The 18,063-nt window shown below is 44.8% G+C and overlaps 1 long non-coding RNA gene across 1 annotated transcript; it reads right to left on the bottom strand.

Moving 5' to 3' along the window:
* Window positions 1-11,776: 11,776 nt before the first annotated feature.
* On the bottom strand, window positions 11,777-17,831 carry LOC125633705 (uncharacterized). Its single transcript, XR_007355693.2, has 3 exons — window positions 17,686-17,831; window positions 13,022-13,062; window positions 11,777-12,466 (listed from the first exon to the last, which is right to left on the bottom strand). It is a non-coding gene; the product is annotated as an uncharacterized LOC125633705 (long non-coding RNA).
* Window positions 17,832-18,063: the final 232 nt, after the last annotated feature.

Below are 18,063 nucleotides of genomic sequence, written 5' to 3'. Positions count from 1 at the left end.
TACACTGGGACTCAGCTCAGTGTAGAATCACTGTGAGAATCAAGGAGTCAGTTGTGGCTGTTTGAGAGCTGCCCCCTCTCTGCTGTGCCACGTAGAAGCTCAGTGAAGCAGAGAATCTGATGCAAGGATTTCTAGGTTCTGTTCTTGGCACCACTGCTGACTTGCAGCTTGATCTGGGGGATGTTATTTTTTAAAATATCTTTCTGCCTTAGTTTACCTGTCTGTGAAACAGATATAATAATATCTACTGTGCCTCACAGGGGTGTTTATGTCACTTGATGTTTGTTGCGTACTGTGAGATCCCTCGATGAAACAAGCTATGTGCAAAGTATTAGTAGTAGTACTCTAAGAACATGGGGCTGGATGATGTGTTCTAACTCTTGTAGCAGGGGGTTGGCGGACTCTGAAAGAACTCAAGTGCTTTGATAGTTCTGTTTGAAAGGTATTATACAAGAGCTAAGGAACAGAAATTATGTATAGACATACACATGCAGAGAGACAGGGTAAAAGAAATTCTGTGCTAGGCTTAGGCACCCATCAGAGATCTGAGACATTATTGTTCTGTTGGGCACAGAACATTCATGCAGAGGGTACCTTCATTGTTTCATTAGGTAACATACTAAAATGTGTGTGTGATTGTGAAGACACACTGGTTTTAGGCTCGTGTAATTCCATTGAGTTCTGTAGAGTTGTTCCTTATTTAGCCTAATGTGAGAAAAGAATCAGGCCTAGGTCTGTAGTATGTGTGTGTGTCATAAACACATTTTACTGTTCTGCAATAGATTAGCAAGTTGACCCATAGTTCCTACTTACTATTAATAATAACGTATACAGCTGTATATCTGTGGTATGTCCTATGAGTCAGCATTAAGGTTTTCTTTCTTGCACAGGCCTTCCAAAGAGCATTACAAAAACACAATAAACCATGCATATTTTTTATGTTATTAAAAAAAGGATGCAAATGGAATATATCTCATTCATTATTTCTAAAGCTACGAATGTTGTACAAAAGTGCCTGGAAGAGGGTTTAAAACGCCAACTGTTCAAATACTATTTCAGTGCCTGGAAAGGTTTTTCCTGTTCATCGGTCACAATTATTCCATTGGACTGTGACCATGTAACCATAATTGGACAGCTTTGCATTTGTTTTAGATAATTTTTATTATGGCAGGAAAAAGGCAAGCTGGTTTTTTTTAAGAGTCTGCAACATGTCATGTGAGGTTTTTTTCACCCCAGCTGGCTTGGTTGCTCTCTCTGTTTTTGTGAAATATGATGGATCTATCTTACATGACATGGCTGAGATAATCCACAGTACCTTTTTAGGGATGAGCTGAACAGGAAATCACAGGAAATGTTGTCAAAGTTTCCATTCTCTGTAATGCATGGCCTCTGCTTTTGGAGAGAAAGAAAAAGGGGGAGGGGGAAGAATTTAGGAAGATTTGGTTTATAATTTTAGATCCCACAGTGGGAGATGGACATTTAATGCATGTAATTAAAAATAAAGCACCAAGAATCCATGTGGGAATCTATTACATACAGCTGAGGGTCTGTGGCATAATACATTTTAAGGATTTACCAAAATATTTGTAATAAAGCACGCACCCCAAAAAGAACAGCTATTCCTCACACTCTTTTGCGTCTGTGAAAGGAAAAATGTCCAGATTTGACTCTGCACAGCAGATTTTAATAAACTGGCAGCTCATGGGTGATTATTAATAATTTTGAAAACTAAGGTAATAAAGCTAAGAAAATATCCTTAAATGAGGTTGCTGGACAGCAGTGTATTTTTTTCTGTATACAGTGCTTCTCATTGCCAAGCAACAAATTGCAAAGGCCAACGGACCTCTGATCCTGAAAGACAACTTGGACTACAGCACTCATGAAAACCACCAGTCCTTAAATGTAAAAGCAATTGGATCACGCAAGAACATCTTCCCCAGCTCGAGTGAAATCCATATTCTCATTCAAGCAGGGAAGGTCACTGCTTTTCCCTGAAAAACCAGAGATGGGCAAAACCTCTATGAAAATAATAACATATACACCCTGTAGCGAGGGGGCGTGGTCTCCCTCCCTCACGGACGGGGAGAGAACCGCAACCACCCCTTGGTGGGAGGAACTGGGACACTCGCAGCCACCCTGCCAGAAGCAGAGGAGTGGGGCAGGAACTGGAAATATAAAAGGCAAGCCCTCCAGCTCAGTTGGGGCAGAGCTGCCAGAGGAGCAGGACATCTCTCCCCCACTCCTGGAGCCCGGACCTGACGGAGGCTGCTACAGTGCCAGAGACCCAGAGGGACTGCCAGAGCTGCCAGACACCGGGGACACCGAGGCACTGTTGGGGCTGCCACTAGCCATTTACCCGAGCGAAACCGACGACAACCCCTGAACCCCCTGACTGGGAGTGTAGGAAGGAGCCCATGGAAGCCAAATAGGGTTCGGCCATGTTACTGACTGCAGGCTGACCAGCGTGTTGCGGCCAGTTTTCCCCGCTGACCCAGTGGTGGACCACTCTGTCGCTGTTAGGGCCTTGGGCTGGGATGCCGTGGAGCAGGTGGGCCTGTGTCCCCCTGCCCCTTGCCACCCCACCCCTGGGGGTGGCAGCCTCCCCACCTTTAGGCCAGGAGACCTGCATTGGTCTGACACCCACCCAAGCTAGGACTCCAGATGGTTTTTCTGGCTCTCCCCGTCTCCCGCCAGAGAGCTAATCCCTCCCTAGACTGCTGTGTTGCTCTGCCTGACTGCAGGCCAGAGCCCTTAATTGATTATGGTTCCACCCTTATTGATGGCTCCGGGCCTATAGACTTACTGCTATCCTGCCCAACTGCGGGCCACAAGCGCTAACTGTGTGCTGTCCCGCTCTGGCTGAGGGCCAGGGGCTCACAGACCCAATTGCTGCCCAGCCTGGACGGCGGCTTGGGCCTATGAATGGTCAGCTAATTCCCCCCTGAACAGAGTCGCTCTAGGACTGTAAGAGGGTGTGGCCTCCCTTCCTGACAGACAGGAAGAGAACCGCGACTGCCTTACACACACACACACACACACACTTATGCACATGTACACATGCAGTCAAATATGGGATGGGAGTGCACAGAAGCTCTCACCCTGAGCAAACACTCACTCAGCGTGTACATTCACACAGACATGTACACGTGCATACACGCCTAGTCTGAGTAAACACAGTGTAAACACACCATCACAGTATGAACACATTCACATGTTCTACCCCTTGCTCCACTACCGGGGGGCGTGTTAGAGTGGGAACCTGTGCGTGCGTTCACACATAAACACACACACACAGGGGCACACACCTGCACGTTTCCACCCTTCTCTAGAATTGGAAGGGCTGGCAATCTCTAGAGGGCGCTTCCTCTCATGAGATTTCCAAACCAGTGCTGCAGATTCACAAGATTCGGCTCATTTTGAGAAGGTGAAGTGCTTGTTGTAGTGTTTAGCATGGGACTGGGAGTTAGAGGGTCTATTCCCAGCTCGACCGCTGTCTAACGCTGTGCCTTTAGGCAAATCGTTTAGGCCAGGGGTGGCCAACCTGTGGCTCCGGAGCAGCATGCGGCTCTTCAGAAGTTAATATGCGGCTCCTTGTATAGGCACCGACTCTGGGGCTAGATCTACAGGCACCAACTTTCCAGTGTGCCAGGGGGTGCTCACTGCTCAACCCCTGGCTCTGCCACAGGCCCTGCCCCCACTCCACCCCTTCCCACACCCTCCTCCGAGCCTCCTGCACACCACAAACCAGCTGATCGGGAGGCACGGGGGCGGGGGAAGGGGAGGCGCTGATCGCGGGGCTGCCGGTGGGCAGGAGGTGCTGGGAGTGGTGGGGTGGGGGGCGGGAGCAGGGAGGAGTTGATGCAGGGCTGCTGACATATTACTGTGGCTCTTTGGCAATGTACATTGGTAAATTATGGCTCCTTCTCAGGCTCAGGTTGGCCACCCCTGGTTTAGGCCAAAATTTTCTAATCCAGCTCCCTAAAGGTAGGCACCTAAATCCATATTTAGGTGCCTAAATAAGTAGCCAAATTTTTAGGGATGTGGCGCACCCACAATTCTCACTGAAGTCAATGGCTTTTCACCGGGGATGAATCTGGCCCATGGTGCAATTTTGCTTCCCTGCTTCAGCAAATGCTGCATGATTATTTATTTTTCCTTTTAAAAATGCAAAGAAGTTTTTACATTCTGGGCAGATCATAAAAATGAGCTGCTTGAACCGAAATGTCTAGAGAGTAATTACAACCAGCAAAGGTGAAGCTCTGGCCCAGGAGTAAATGTTAGCTACCCATTTCCACAGCCTGCTGAATCAGACTCGAAGCAGGTGGTTAGATTAGACCTATTGGGCTCTGAAACACTAAACTCATTTCTGCCTCGCTCCTGCAGGATGGGAATTACTTCTCTGGCACCTCTTGGAGAACTCCAGGGAAGATTGGAGTGGGATTTGCCGTTAGAGAACAATACAAAAACCTGGGTCGGGAGAGAAGTTTGGTTCCTGATCCCACAGCAGAATTCTTGTGCTTTCTTCATTCTTTGCTCTGCCTTTATCCTTTGCTGTCTTCCTGACACACCCCTTCATCTGGACCAGATTCTCCTCCGCCACCGCAGTGTGATTCCCTTTAATGTCCATGAGAGTTGTGATAGTGAGCCAGGGAGAATTTGGCTCTCTGGAGTCTATATGCTGCTGCATTAGTATTGGGCCAAATCCTGAGGCCAGTCAGTTGGCTCTCCTTTATTGTCATGTAGGAGAATCTCTCTTGCTAACTCAGAGGACACTCAAGCTAGTTCAGTGAAGGCTGTGAAGCAGATGTTCAGCCATTCTGTGGTTGCAAGTTCATGCAAATAAGCTCTTTGCACCCCTTCTGATTGTGTCTCCATGGATCCGGATCCCCACAATCTTGCATGCAGGAAATGTGGGGGGTTCTGCTGCCTGGGGATAACAGGAGACTCACTTGGGCTGTCTGGTGAGGGGGAAGGGGAGACTGGATGGAGCTCAGTGTGACCCCCACCCCATATATAGTGCTTGTGGAGGGGGAGACTGGGTGAGCGATAGGGGCTACGCTGCCCCCACTCTCATTGCCAAGGTGGAACAGAATCCTTTGGTCCCAAAAGGCCCCTTTGCCAGTTGACTGCTCCATTATTACAGCTGGCACAAATGCTGCCATTCCCATACTCTGATCTGCAGGTGCCTCCAGGAGGTGGCAGAGGGATTGATTTGCAAATGCTGAGACTTGCGCCCACAGCCATAGAACCCAAGACCAGTTTTAAACGTCGGCCCTTTAATCTCCACCCACAGCCAAGTGAGGCTCTGTTCTTAAGGTCGGGCTCCTCAGAAACAGGAGAGGGAGACCTGGACAGAGCACCACAGATTAATGATACAAGAGTTTCATTTGACAAAGGATTTGGGTTTTGCCAATTTCATGACATTTTCTCCTTTCACTAATAACACCTCCCACACTACCCAGATTGTGCAGCTCCAGAGAAATGTTGGATCTGCTTACTGAGAGCAAGCAAGGAGAGATTATGCACAGATCACTTGTGAGCCTGTGGGCAGCTTGGTCCCATACAGGCCAAGGAGGGGGACAGAACAACATATACCAGCCAACACTGACCCTTCCCCCTCCAAACCCCAAGCAGAGTGAGAGACTTAGCTGAAAGGAGCCACAGAAATGCCTCGGAAAAGTCCATTTTGATAGCAGAGACCACCAATGTCCTGAGACACCCGTCTTTTGGGAGGGGGTTGTTGGCAGACATATTGAATCAGAACTGGGATCCACTCCCCAGCCATGCGCCCAAATTTCTGCATGCCTCCGCTGAGTAATTCTTGGAGTGGACATTGAGTCCACTTTATGAAGAAATCTTGTTTCCTTCTGTTTTATGTAATTGACATTTCCCCAAAAGAACAAAATGTTGGAATAATGAATTACTTCCCCTCCCCGCCACATCTGTCATTAGGAGAAAGTTTACTTTACAGCTCTTGGTACATGTTGCAAATGGGGTGGATGGGGCTGAACAAAGACGTACAGTAATCAGTAAAAGAGGTGGCATTTGAGTTATAATCGGGGATTGTCACCAGGGAATTACCATTTGTATTGTTTGGAAAGGAGATCTGTCGGAAGAGCATAGCAGACTGTACATAAAACCCAGGCAGCTGCACTGGTGACTGACGGGGTGGCACTTTCTCTGTGAGCCAGTGAGAAATCCGTGGATGATGCTAGTAGTGAGAACTGTCTTGTTGAAGGTGCAGAGCCTCATTCCCGTGTCACTCACATGAGTGTTAAGGGGGAACAGCTGTACTGAAGGTATAAGTGAGAGGAGAATCAGGCCTGCTGACTTTTTCATGGGACTTAAAAAAAGGGGTGAACTTCTAGCCGCACTGAAGTAAAGGGAAATTAATGGGACCAGCATTTCATGAAAGTCTTGCCCATTTAAGACCACCAGCACTTTCCCCAAGACTAAGGCATTGACCTCAGCATCTTCACCTAATCCCAGCTGAGACATTTACAATTGCCTAATGATATCATCACTGGGATTTCAAAATGGCACATTATTCTTCACATTCCCCACCTAAAAGGGCCTTCAGGTAGTTGAGTGTTGTTGTTGCATTCTCCCCCTTCCCCCAAAAGGATGAGAAGTGATCACTGTACACAGGGGTTGTAAAGGTCTTTGGGATCCTCTGGAATGAGGGGGAGCTCTGACCCAGGAAAACATGTGATTCATGAAGACGATGTTAGTGGGGCTGTGGAACGGCTCCAGGGGGCGTCTGCTTGAGGCCCATCTTGCTCCCTGCTTCAGATCTCTCACTGAAGCCCCTTCCTTGTAAAGGGTTTTACTTTGCTCTTATGTCATCACGCCCATCTCCTTATTCTCAAAGTGTTGCTCTGGTTTTGAGAATTATTCTGACAACCCGACTCGCCAGTGGTGTAAATCAGAAGTAACATCCCTGCAATCAAAGGAATTATACCGAGGTAAAATGGAGGCAAATGAGAGGAGAATCAGGCCTCATGCATTCAAAATTAAACCAACAAGGATGGAGAGGGATGGCTGGCTATCCTAACAGAAGGAATTTCACTCACCCAAACACTTGATAGGCTCTTCTCTCCTATCCCTTTACAAGTGCAGTTAGTCCTCCCACTAGTTGAATACACACTCTTCCATGTCCCAAGTTAATTTCTGGTACATGATTAGTTTACAGCTATGTTTAAAATACTTTATTTTAGCTGAACAAAGGAACCGAAGGCCTTGCTGTCCTCTGGCCAGGCTGATTCTTCAAACAAAGATGCAATGCCCACCGCCCTGTGGTTCCACCATTAGTTTCCTTTCTGGAAAAATTAAATCTTCATTGGCAGGAATCAGGGCAGGAATTTTAGTACCTGCATTTGGAAACTCCACATTCCTGGCAAAGAAAAAAAAACCCAACCCATTGGTGCTAACATTAGCGCTGTTGACCTATTTGCCACCAAGAGGTTTATAGCCCAAAAAAGAAGACAGAGCTTAGGGTTAGGGGAACTTTAAGAACCACAAGGTTCAGAACCTAAGTTTAAGTCAAAAAATGGGATGGGTTAGGGTTAGAAATGGTACCAACCATTAACAGAGTAGTCCATACTCAGTAATTAGTAATCGCCTGGGACAATTATAAAAGTAGCCAGGGTAAGGGTGCTTTTTCCACATCATGTTGTCCCGGCTTATGGTACCCAGAAGTTTCTTGAAGGCACAATAACAACTGGAAACAAGTACTAACTTTGCATTCTTACCAGAAGCATGTATTTGCAGAGCTCTCTTTGAGAATCTAAAATGATGGGAGATGTAAATAAAATAATGACTGAGACTTGAAGTGTCTCATTGATACAAACACTTCAGAAGCCTTCCTCAGACTTTAAAAACAGCCTTAATATTTATTGCAAAAGAGGGAGTGTCCCTCCAAATGAGCAAATGTTGCACACAAGTTTGCCACTGCATCACACAGAGGGACCAGATCTTCAGTTACATCAAGGGAAATTTGGAGACAATGGAATTCTTCTGCTCTGAGACCAGTATAACTGACATCAGAATCTCTCCCAGAAACTGTTGCTTGTGCACTAGACTGGAGTTGTCGCTAAAGATTATTTACTATTTAGAAGCCAAAAAGAATGAAGATCAATGGAGATTGATTATTTAAAGACAGCAGTTCCATCTTTCAGTGGATCACATTTTAGCCATTTTAGGAAGACAGTTATGATGCCCTTTGTACTCATGACAGGGAAGAGGCACTAACAGATACACATTAGCTGGATGCATTTGCGTGGCAATTGTCTACAAGTTGGGTCTCTCCTGATATCACAAGATGGGAGGTGTCTAGTGTCACTGGTACAACTAGCTTTCCATAATAAACCTGATGTTTAACTCCTATGCTAACTTCACCAAAACTAAGCCCAGTTTTTCATCCCTGATCTCATGACAGAAAGGCCTTTTTTCAAAGGAGGGGTCAGTCAGCCCAGGCATTTGTCTGAAAGGGTATCTTGGAAAAGGTAGGATGAGATTAGCACTTTGTGAGGAGTTTCTTAATTTTTTCCCCAAACCCTGTCTCAACAATGGATGAGCTAGAAACCCTCCATCTGGTTTAATAGGTTAAACCTGTCATCCTCATTGAGGAAAGGTGCCTTTGATATTCTTTTAAGAAGTCTGATGGGATAATTTTGGAAAAATTCAGATGGTTTTATTTCTCCTAACTTTCAAACATTTTAAATTTAGGTACAAAATACCAACAAAATAAACCTAACGGGATCTTTTGGGATAAAATATCACTTGGTTACATGCAAACCAAAATAGATTAGTTATCACAGCACTCACTTTTCCAAACCGTTACAGAGGGATGGGATTACAGTGAAATATTTTACCCTAATAAACCTAAACATTAACAGTTATTGAAACTTTTTCAATTCGTAAGTGTAATTAAGTTATTACAATAATTGGGATGAAGCTGTAATAGCCCCATACAGATCTAATTAATCCATTTCATACTGGGGTCAACAGGAAAAATCTATTCCACTAGAAGGAACCCAGGAGACCTAGTCCCTAAAATTTAAACAAATGCCATTCTCCTCATCAGCCAGAAATCTTTTGTCTTGTCCATTAAATCAGAGCTGTTGTTGAATGCCAGACACACTTGCTTTGGTTGATTCTCTGTTCCATGTAGTAACTGTCTGGTCAGCAAAGAAATCCCACAGTACAGTATTTGTCTGACGTCTGAGGAGAGCAAAGTCAAATACCACTCCTCCTGCTCTGACATGTCCAACAATCGAGCAGAATGTGTGATTTGGTGGGGCACCAGCATTGAGCAACACACTGACCTGAACCTGAGTTATGGTGGTGTACGAAATGAGTGTGCTAGACCTCTAATTCATTTTGATGGCACTTAGAATCATAGAATATCAGGGTTGGAAGGGACCTCAAGAGGTCATCTAGTCCAACCCCCTGCTCAAAGCAGGACCAATCCCCAATTTTTGCCCCAGATCCCTAAATGGCCCCCTCAAGGATTGAACTCACAACCCTGGGTTTAGCAGGCCAATGCTCAAACCACTCAGCTATCCCTTCCCCCAACTTAACATAAACAAAACTATTTGAAATTAATGGCCCAAATCAGTCTGGTGTAATTCCACTGAAATGAATAATGCCATACCATGGATGACTTTGGCCAGCTATGTGGCATTTATATAGAAACTGTGGATCCCAATATGCTTCACAAATGTCAAATTAAACAAATCCTGGGCTTCATCCACAGCCCATTTAAGTCAAAGGAAAGACGCCCATGGTTTGCAATGGGCTTTAGATAAGGTCCTATATATTGTATAGGGACCATTTCCTTGATCTCTGAAATGCAGCCACCTCTGGGTTAAACACTGTTGCAAAATCTCACTTTGCGACTGATCTCAGAATTAAATTCAGACTCAACTCTCACACTGTTTGCTGATACTAGCCAGGAAGCATTTTTTTTCCACACTTTTCTTTTTTCATCTGTGCTATTCAAGAAGAGGAGTGAGGATTTACATACAAGCCACTAGGTAGTCTGTCCAATTCAAATTAGTTTCCATTGGTTAGACAGTTTTTCCATTTCACAGTTCAGGTAATGATAGCAGACAGCCTTCCCTGTTAAGGAACAGCTGTGTCTACAAGAAGACGAACGGCTTACTAATAATACTCTGAATTTACAGTCACTGGCATATTTCATCCAAGGAACTCAAAGCATTTTACAATGGTGAGTCTATTAGTCCCATTCTACAGATAAAGACACTTAAGGCAAAGAGAGTTGAAGTACCTAGCCCAAGGTTACACACAGAATGATGGCAGGTCTACATTGAAAACTTACAATCCGCATACCTACATCTCTCCGGGGTGTGAAAAAGCCACTGGGCAGACAAGTCCCAAAGTGAAACTGACTAAACAGAAAGTGGGACTGACCAGCCCATTTTCCCTGCCTAAGCGGAAGAGTGAAAAAAAGACACCCCCCCCAAAAAAAGTAAACAGCAGAGCTGATGAAGTGTGAAAGAGATTTTAAAATTTGTCATCCAGTTTTCTTGAAAGCAAAACAAACTCTGGCCCCAGGCCCAGCCCTACACTCTGATCTGTGCAGGAGACCGTGGTGCGGCAGGGGCTGGCCTTGGTCATCTGACTTGGGTTCATGGGGCTCAGGCTGCGGAGTTATACAATTGCAATGTACACATTCAGGCTCGGGCTGGAGCAAACCTGAATGACTACACTCAATTTAATAACCTGCAGCCTGAGCCCCGGGAGCCTGCGTCAGCACTCTGACTTTGATCCAGCAAAGCACTTAAGCATGTGCTTAACTTTAAGCGTGTGGGCAGACCTATTGGCTTCAGTGGGATTACTGGATGGTTAAAAGTGAGCATGTGCTTAAGTGCATAATTTGCTGGATCAGGACCAGAGTGCTCAACATCTTGTAGGCTCAACCCCGTAATTTCCTTAAAATTCCATAGGTTTTTGCGGTAATTTCTACAGAATCTTATTGGTTTAATTCCAGGATTTTTCTACCTCAGAACATCCTTCTTTGCATATACATATGTTAGCGGCCACATCTCTGTGATGCCGTTTCAGAATGTGAAATCAAATAAACTTACCCTGGAATGTGAGAGACAAACTACTTAGGGGAAGAAAATGGTAAGACAAAAGAAACCAGCAAAGGCCTTAATGACAGTGCTGAGGAATTTACCTCACTCAGGGTATTGTTACTGTGATGTAGCAGGTTTCAGAGGAACAGCCGTGTTAGTCTGTATTCGCAAAAAGAAAAGGGGTACTTGTGGCACCTTAGAGACTAACCAATTTATTTGAGCATGAGCATGATGTAGCAGTTTTGCTGTCTAGGAGCACATAGATCGTCCCACAGCATAAGTGCCACTATCACTCAGTGTAGACAACAAAGCATAATTTACAAATGTCATGGTGTCTGACATGTGGCTCACAACTCAGTGTGCCAATCTTAGGTCAGACTGTCAGAAAACAGGACAGACACCCCAAACTGATGGTATATTCTATAATTAGATTCCACCAAGCCAGTAACAAATGTGCACTGCTGGAGTACCAGATTAGTTTTACCATGGAGCCACTCACAGTCCCCTTAGGCTGTCCAGCCCACCTTGCCACTCAGACAAGCTGGACTTCTGTGATGAAAGGTTATTAAAACCAAAAATCGCCACACATTAGGTTACTCCCAGCCCCAAAAGACCAAGTCCAGGGATGTTCTGGATCTTACACCAAAAACAAACACCAATAGCCAACCCTTTAGTAAACTAACTAAAGATTTATTAGCTAAGAAAAAGAAATGGGGGTTATTGAGAGGTTAAAGCAGGTGAAATACATAACAGGTGAGTCAGAGTTTGTAAGTTCAAATGATAGCAGTGATGTGGTATCTACTAGTTTCCCATAAGTCTTTCAGGGTTGCCCAAAATAGCTTGGGGGACCTCTGTCTTGTATCTGGAACGCCTCCCGACAGCATCCAAATAGATCAGAGCTGCAGAATCATTCCCAGCGTTCCTTCTTATAGTTGAAAACAGTCTGGCAAGCTTTTCCATCAGAGCACAGGTCCCTAGATTTACCATTGTTGAACACATAAAGACCAACGCTTTGAAGTCGACTTGTTTCTTCATTTACATTTCCAAGGCTCCAGTCTCCAATGGATATACATAATGTAAACACAATGTGATAGCCAGAAACAATTCTTCATTGGTTTTCATGCAGCTTTACACATCAAGTCAATTCACATTTAAACACTAACATACATTTCAATCGAAGACTAATTAAGTACAGGATACAGACAGATGGAAACAATACAATCAACCTCTTGATTTCTATCAGCATAAGTGAATTGTTCTGAATACATATTGATACACTTAACCCTTCTTTGGTATTCATACACAAGTGAATTGCCCTATTGTCATGATCTGAGCTGGTTTGTCTGTGTCACACAGCTGGTAACCTGTTTAGACAACATCAGAACAAAATAAAGGCATTAACCTTCCTTCAAAATACCAAGACTGTACTTTTCTTGTCCATTAGTCTATGTTATAGCAAACCCCATTCAACTATTATGAGTCAAATCCTTGGTCCACAGGGAGCTTGAGTGGCTAGGATGGGTAGGGGGACTCTCTGTGGGACATATTTTTTTGGGGGGAAGGAATCTTTCCCCCAGCCTGCTCTGCAGACACTACTTCAGCATCGGGGCTCCATTAACCTGGGGCCAGTGCATTTCCCTTCCATAAGGAGGAAAAGGACCAGTATAATAGTGGTTCTGTATGGGGAGATTTTGGCAAACCAGTAAAGTACCTGAAACCACTATTGCTTATTGCTTAAAGTAGTCAAGTCAGCAGGCCATAAATTGGCCATGCAGTGGCCTTAGCATAACCAAGGCAGGTGGGGAGGGGATTTGGGGTGCCACAGACCAGGCAGCTTGACCCCACGTCCTTCCTGCTAAGAATGTTGAAATTGCGGAAATATGTATTTTAGGAAAACAGGAAGCTTGTCTATAACATACCCTGAGGAATGTGTCTGTCAGGGTCCCAACGCATGGACACTCTGAAAAAAAAAAACAACCCATATCTGGTTAATTGATGATCATAAGGAAATCTCTTGCTTGACCTTTAAAAATTGCTTGCTAAGCAAGTTTTCTTTAAGGGATATGTCATTGTATTACTAATGTGGGGGGAAAAGTTTGAGGTAGTGGAACTTCTCAGAAGGGGCTCTTCAGGGACTCTCCCTCTGGCTGCATCTTGTGTTCCCCACCAGCAGACAGGCTGCCACTGTGCCACGGGAAAGCCACGCTCAGCTTCGGTAATTATCGAGGGTTGGGGGTGTTTTACTAACCTGTTGCGGACATGTGTAAGTGCTTGAGACTAAGTAAAGTTTAGCTTTAAGTGAAAGCACTCTTGTGTTGTTCTGTCTGTGCCAGCCATCTATCGGTCAGACGACCATGTCTCCCCTGATTTATTTCCTGACACCACCTCGCGCAGAGTAAAAGTTACCAAGAGCTTTGGATTGAAAAAACCCCAGGTAACAGATCCACTGGCCCTGTCCTCACTCTCCCCAAAACAATCCCTTTCTACTGGGATGCAGGATTCTCCTGCAGAGCAAACTTCATGTATGATTGCTATTTGTATTACAATAGCACCCAGAGGCTAGGTGAGGGATCAGGGTCCCGTTGAGCTAGGCACTAGGCACTTATATATCTAGTAAGAGCCAGTCCCTCCCCCAAAGACCTTACAGTTTAAATAGACCAGACAGACAAAGGAAGAATTCTTAACCCTATCTTATCAGATCACAGGCAGTCTGTGACAGAGCTTGGAAATCATCACCTAGGCTCTTGTTCAGTGCCTTATCCACAAAAAGCCAGCCTTCCTTAATTCTTCTGAATCCTCCTACTTCCTTCCTGCAGTGGGTCTGGTGGTTAAGGGCTCTCCATGCCCTCAGAAGAGTAGGCTTGACTGGACATTTGCTATGTAGGGGGTATCCATTCAAGGAATGGGGATAATCAGAATAGCTAGATTAGCTCGACATTGAGGTTAAAAGTCAAACTCAGACCTATTGAAAAGATAGGGACATAACCATTCCAGTGGGAGAAACTTCAACACTTAGGCTATGTCTGTGCTACAACATATGTCGGCAGAACTTATATCGCTCAGGGGTGTGAATCCCCCCCACCCGCCAAGTGTCCGAATCGCTCAGGGGTGTGAATCCCCCCCCGCCCGCCAAGTGTCCGACAGAAGGGCCAATGTGGACTGCGCTATATTGGCAGGCGAGCTTCTCCCACTGACATAGCTTCTGCCGCTCACATCGGTGGTTTTATTATGCCAACGGGAGAGCTCTCCTGTCAGCATAGAGTGTCTTCGCCAGACACGCTGCAGCAGCACCACAACATGTGTATGTGTAGACATGACCTTAGTCTACAAAGACTTCACACCCCTCCACTGTATGCCGAATGCTGAATGCCTCCACTGCTGAATGCCTCCACTGTAGAGCTAGCTATATTCACTGTAGAACTGTAGAACTACAGGCCAAATCTTGCAGCCCTGACTCAGTCCGGAGTTCACCAGGAGTTTTACCTGAATCGGGATGGCAGGATTTGACCTTAAAAAAACATTTTCATGCTGTGCTTCTGAGCCATGAAAATATTTTAACAGGGGAAATCATTTAACTGACATTTAAGATGGTTGCTTTGGATGAAACTGTGAAATGAATCAGAGGCAGTTAGGGAGCCCACAGCAAGAGGCCCGAAATAAACAAACATGAGATTAAACAGCTCTGCACTAGGCTATAGAAGATGAAAATGGAATTTTGGAAGGAAAGCAGAGGTTGGGTAAGATGATATTTAACAGCTGGCAGTGAGCATGGAGAAGTGGTGATCATTCGTCTTCATTAAGGATAATAGTCACTTAGCACTTCAATGCCACTTTTCATCCATGGATCTCAAGGCACTTTACAAAGAACAGTGATGCCAGGTCTACACTACAGACCTATATCGGTATTACTACGTCTCTCAGGGTATGAAAAATCTATACCCCGAGCAACGCAGTTATACCAACCGAACCCCCCATATAGACAGCACTATGTCGATGGGAGAGCTGCTTCTGTTGACATAGCTACTGCCTTTCAGGGAGATGGATTAACTGTGCCAATGGGGTAAGCTCTTTCCCACTGGCATAGGAACATCTTCCCTTAAGCGCTACAGCAGTGCAACTGCATCAATGCAGCTATGTGGATGCAGTGTTTTACGTATAGACCTGCCCTTTGTATCATCACACCCACTTTACAGGTGGGAAAATGGAGGCAAGGAGAGATGAAGGCCAACAGTTTCAGAACTGGCCACTGCTTTTCGGTGCCTCTGTTTTTGGGTGCCCAGATTGTGATAGCAGATTTTCAGAAGTCCTTGGCCCCCAAAGCTTCCACTGACTTCATGCAGAGTTGTGCCAGCTCAGAACATATGAAAATGAGGGTCAAGGTGTCTCAAGTTGGGCACTCAAAATGAGTGGCCATTTGTGAAACGTTGGCCTACATGACATGCCCAGGGTCCTTACTGCACTTAAGAAAAACCACAAATGGGGACCATGAAAGGAGGTGTGTAACTCATTAGTAAAGTGTCAGACTTTCAAGTATCCAGGACAATCACAGATGTTAAGATTAATTAGCTAATTTGCCCCTCTTGAAGTGATCATGTCCATCACATGGGAAAACAATAAGGAAAGTGTCTTATGGTGAAAATGCTAGAAGAGTCTCCAGTTTTTGTTTTAAGTTTGTATTGTGAGAGCAGGTGGGAACCCCTATTAAGGTTGCATTGACTTTTGCACTTAAAGCATCTATTCAACCTCTGTTTTATAAAGACATGTTCTTGGTTCTGTTTTGAAACATACCTACAGTTTCAGGGTACAGTAGGAGAAAGTAACAGCATGAGTCAAAACTGATTTAGTTAAATCAGCACAAACACCTCTGTAGACACTCCTTTTTCGGTTTTAGTTAGGCTTAGCTGGTTTAGTTTACATTGACTAGGAACGGTGTTAAACTCAAGCAAAATAAGCCACTGTGAAATCAAAATAGCAGCTACTCAGGGGTTTGCACCAGCTTCATTAATTGGCTTAAAAAGCAATCTAGTTAAACTGGTGCAACTTCTGTATTTAGACAGAGTCTGAGAAATAGTATGACATTTAATCCAAAGGAATTCCACTGATTAACATGGAGAAGTAGGTGAACTTCAGTTAGAGGAAACAAATATTAAAATCAAAGGCCAGATTGTTATTTTATAAAAGTGAAAATGTCCCAGACGTAAACAAAACACGATAGCTCAGATTTCCTACCATTCCTAACATCAGTTCAGCTCCACCGCCAGTGGTACCAATGGGCCCAATTCAGTAAGATACTTTAGCATATGCATAACTTCAACCATTAAAGTCAATAGGGCAACTCTTATGCTTAAAGTTATGCACATGCTTAAGGACCTTGCTGAACTGGGTCAATGATGGGAGCCCTAACGTGGACAAGACATGTCACTTGGAACCTGCTACTTTAAAGAGGTGAGACACAGGAAAATTGGATACTACTATAAACGCACTTCTAATGCTTATTGGTGTATCTGCGGGAGAACCTTCAGATGAGGTTTCTTTGAGAAATCTTGGTGAGATCTAGTGCACCAGACAAAAGCAGCGAGGTTAGAAGAGAGATGTAGCACTGAATTAGGCAAGTCTGACTAGCATATCAGAATCTGGCAAATGGAATGCAATTTTGAAACAATAGCTTTAAATAGTGCCAGGAATTTTGCAAGAGACATTTTACAGATAAGCTCCCCATAAAGGGGAGCAGTCAATGAATTTCACATATGTTTGATAAAATACACCTCAGAGACAGTCATGAAAGGTAACAGACTGCAAAGCAGTAATGTGTATAACAAGAGGTTCTGCCGCAGATGGAAATCCATACACAGAAGGTCTCTGCCCCCTAGTGTGTGTTCTAAGCATCTCTTATAGGATACAAAGGGCCAGATGCAGAGACTACATCTACACAGCAACTGGGAGGTTGCTTCCTAGTGCCAGCAGACAGACACACACTAATTTGAGCGGAGCTAGCGTGCAAAAAATAGCAGGGTGACCACAGCAGTATGGGCTCTGTGACAGATTGGATCACAGAAACCCCCTTGGGGCTGTGAACTGATGTGTTGAGACTACCCCTGAGCCCGCTTTCCCTGACAGCTTGGGAGTTCAGTGCCCTACCTGGTTTGAGCCAGACCCGCTAGTCTGCTGCAAACCCAGACCCAGGTCTGAACCATGTCCCCCAACAGCTGAAGGCCTAAACTGAAAGCAGCTTAAGAAGTGTTCCTGTCTTTAACACTCGGATGCCCAATTCCCAATGGGGTCCAAACCCCAAATAAATCCGTTTTACCCTGTATAAAGCTTATACTGGGTAAAGTTGTAAATTGTTCACCCTTTATAACACTGATAGAGAGATATGCACAGCTGTTTCCTGCCCCCCCAGGCATTAATGCATACTCTGGGTTAAATAATAAGTAAAAAGTGATTTTATTAAATACAGAAATTATGATTTAAGTGGTTCCAAGTAGTAACAGACAGAACAAAGTGAATTACCAAGCAAAATAAAACAAAACATGCAAGTCAATGCCTAGTACAGTAATAAAACTGAATACAGATAAAACCTCACCCTCAGAGATGTTTCAATAAGCTTCTAACACAGACGGGATGCCTTCCTAGTCTGGGCACAATCCTTTCCTCTGGTACAGCCCTTGTTCCAGCTCAGTTGGTAGCTAGGAGATTTCTCATGATTGCAGCCCCCTTTTATAGCTTTGGCACAAGGCAGGAATCTTTTGTCTCTCTAGTCCCACCCCCCTCCCCCTTCTATATGGAAAAGCACCAGGATTTAAGATGGATTTCAGTACCAGGTGACATGGTCACATGTCCTGTGAGAGCCCAAGCCTTCATTCCCCCCAGCCTGACTCACAGGAAGGCCTGCAAGCAAACAGAGCCATCCACAGTCAATTTTCCTGGTTAATGGGAGCCACCAAGATTCCAAACCACCATT

This window comes from Caretta caretta, chromosome 3, assembly GCF_965140235.1.
Source record: "Caretta caretta isolate rCarCar2 chromosome 3, rCarCar1.hap1, whole genome shotgun sequence".
NCBI classification, from domain to species: domain Eukaryota; kingdom Metazoa; phylum Chordata; order Testudines; family Cheloniidae; genus Caretta; species Caretta caretta.
The sequence above is the reverse complement of the archived record's forward strand: the minus strand, read 5'-3'. Positions and strand labels throughout refer to the sequence as shown.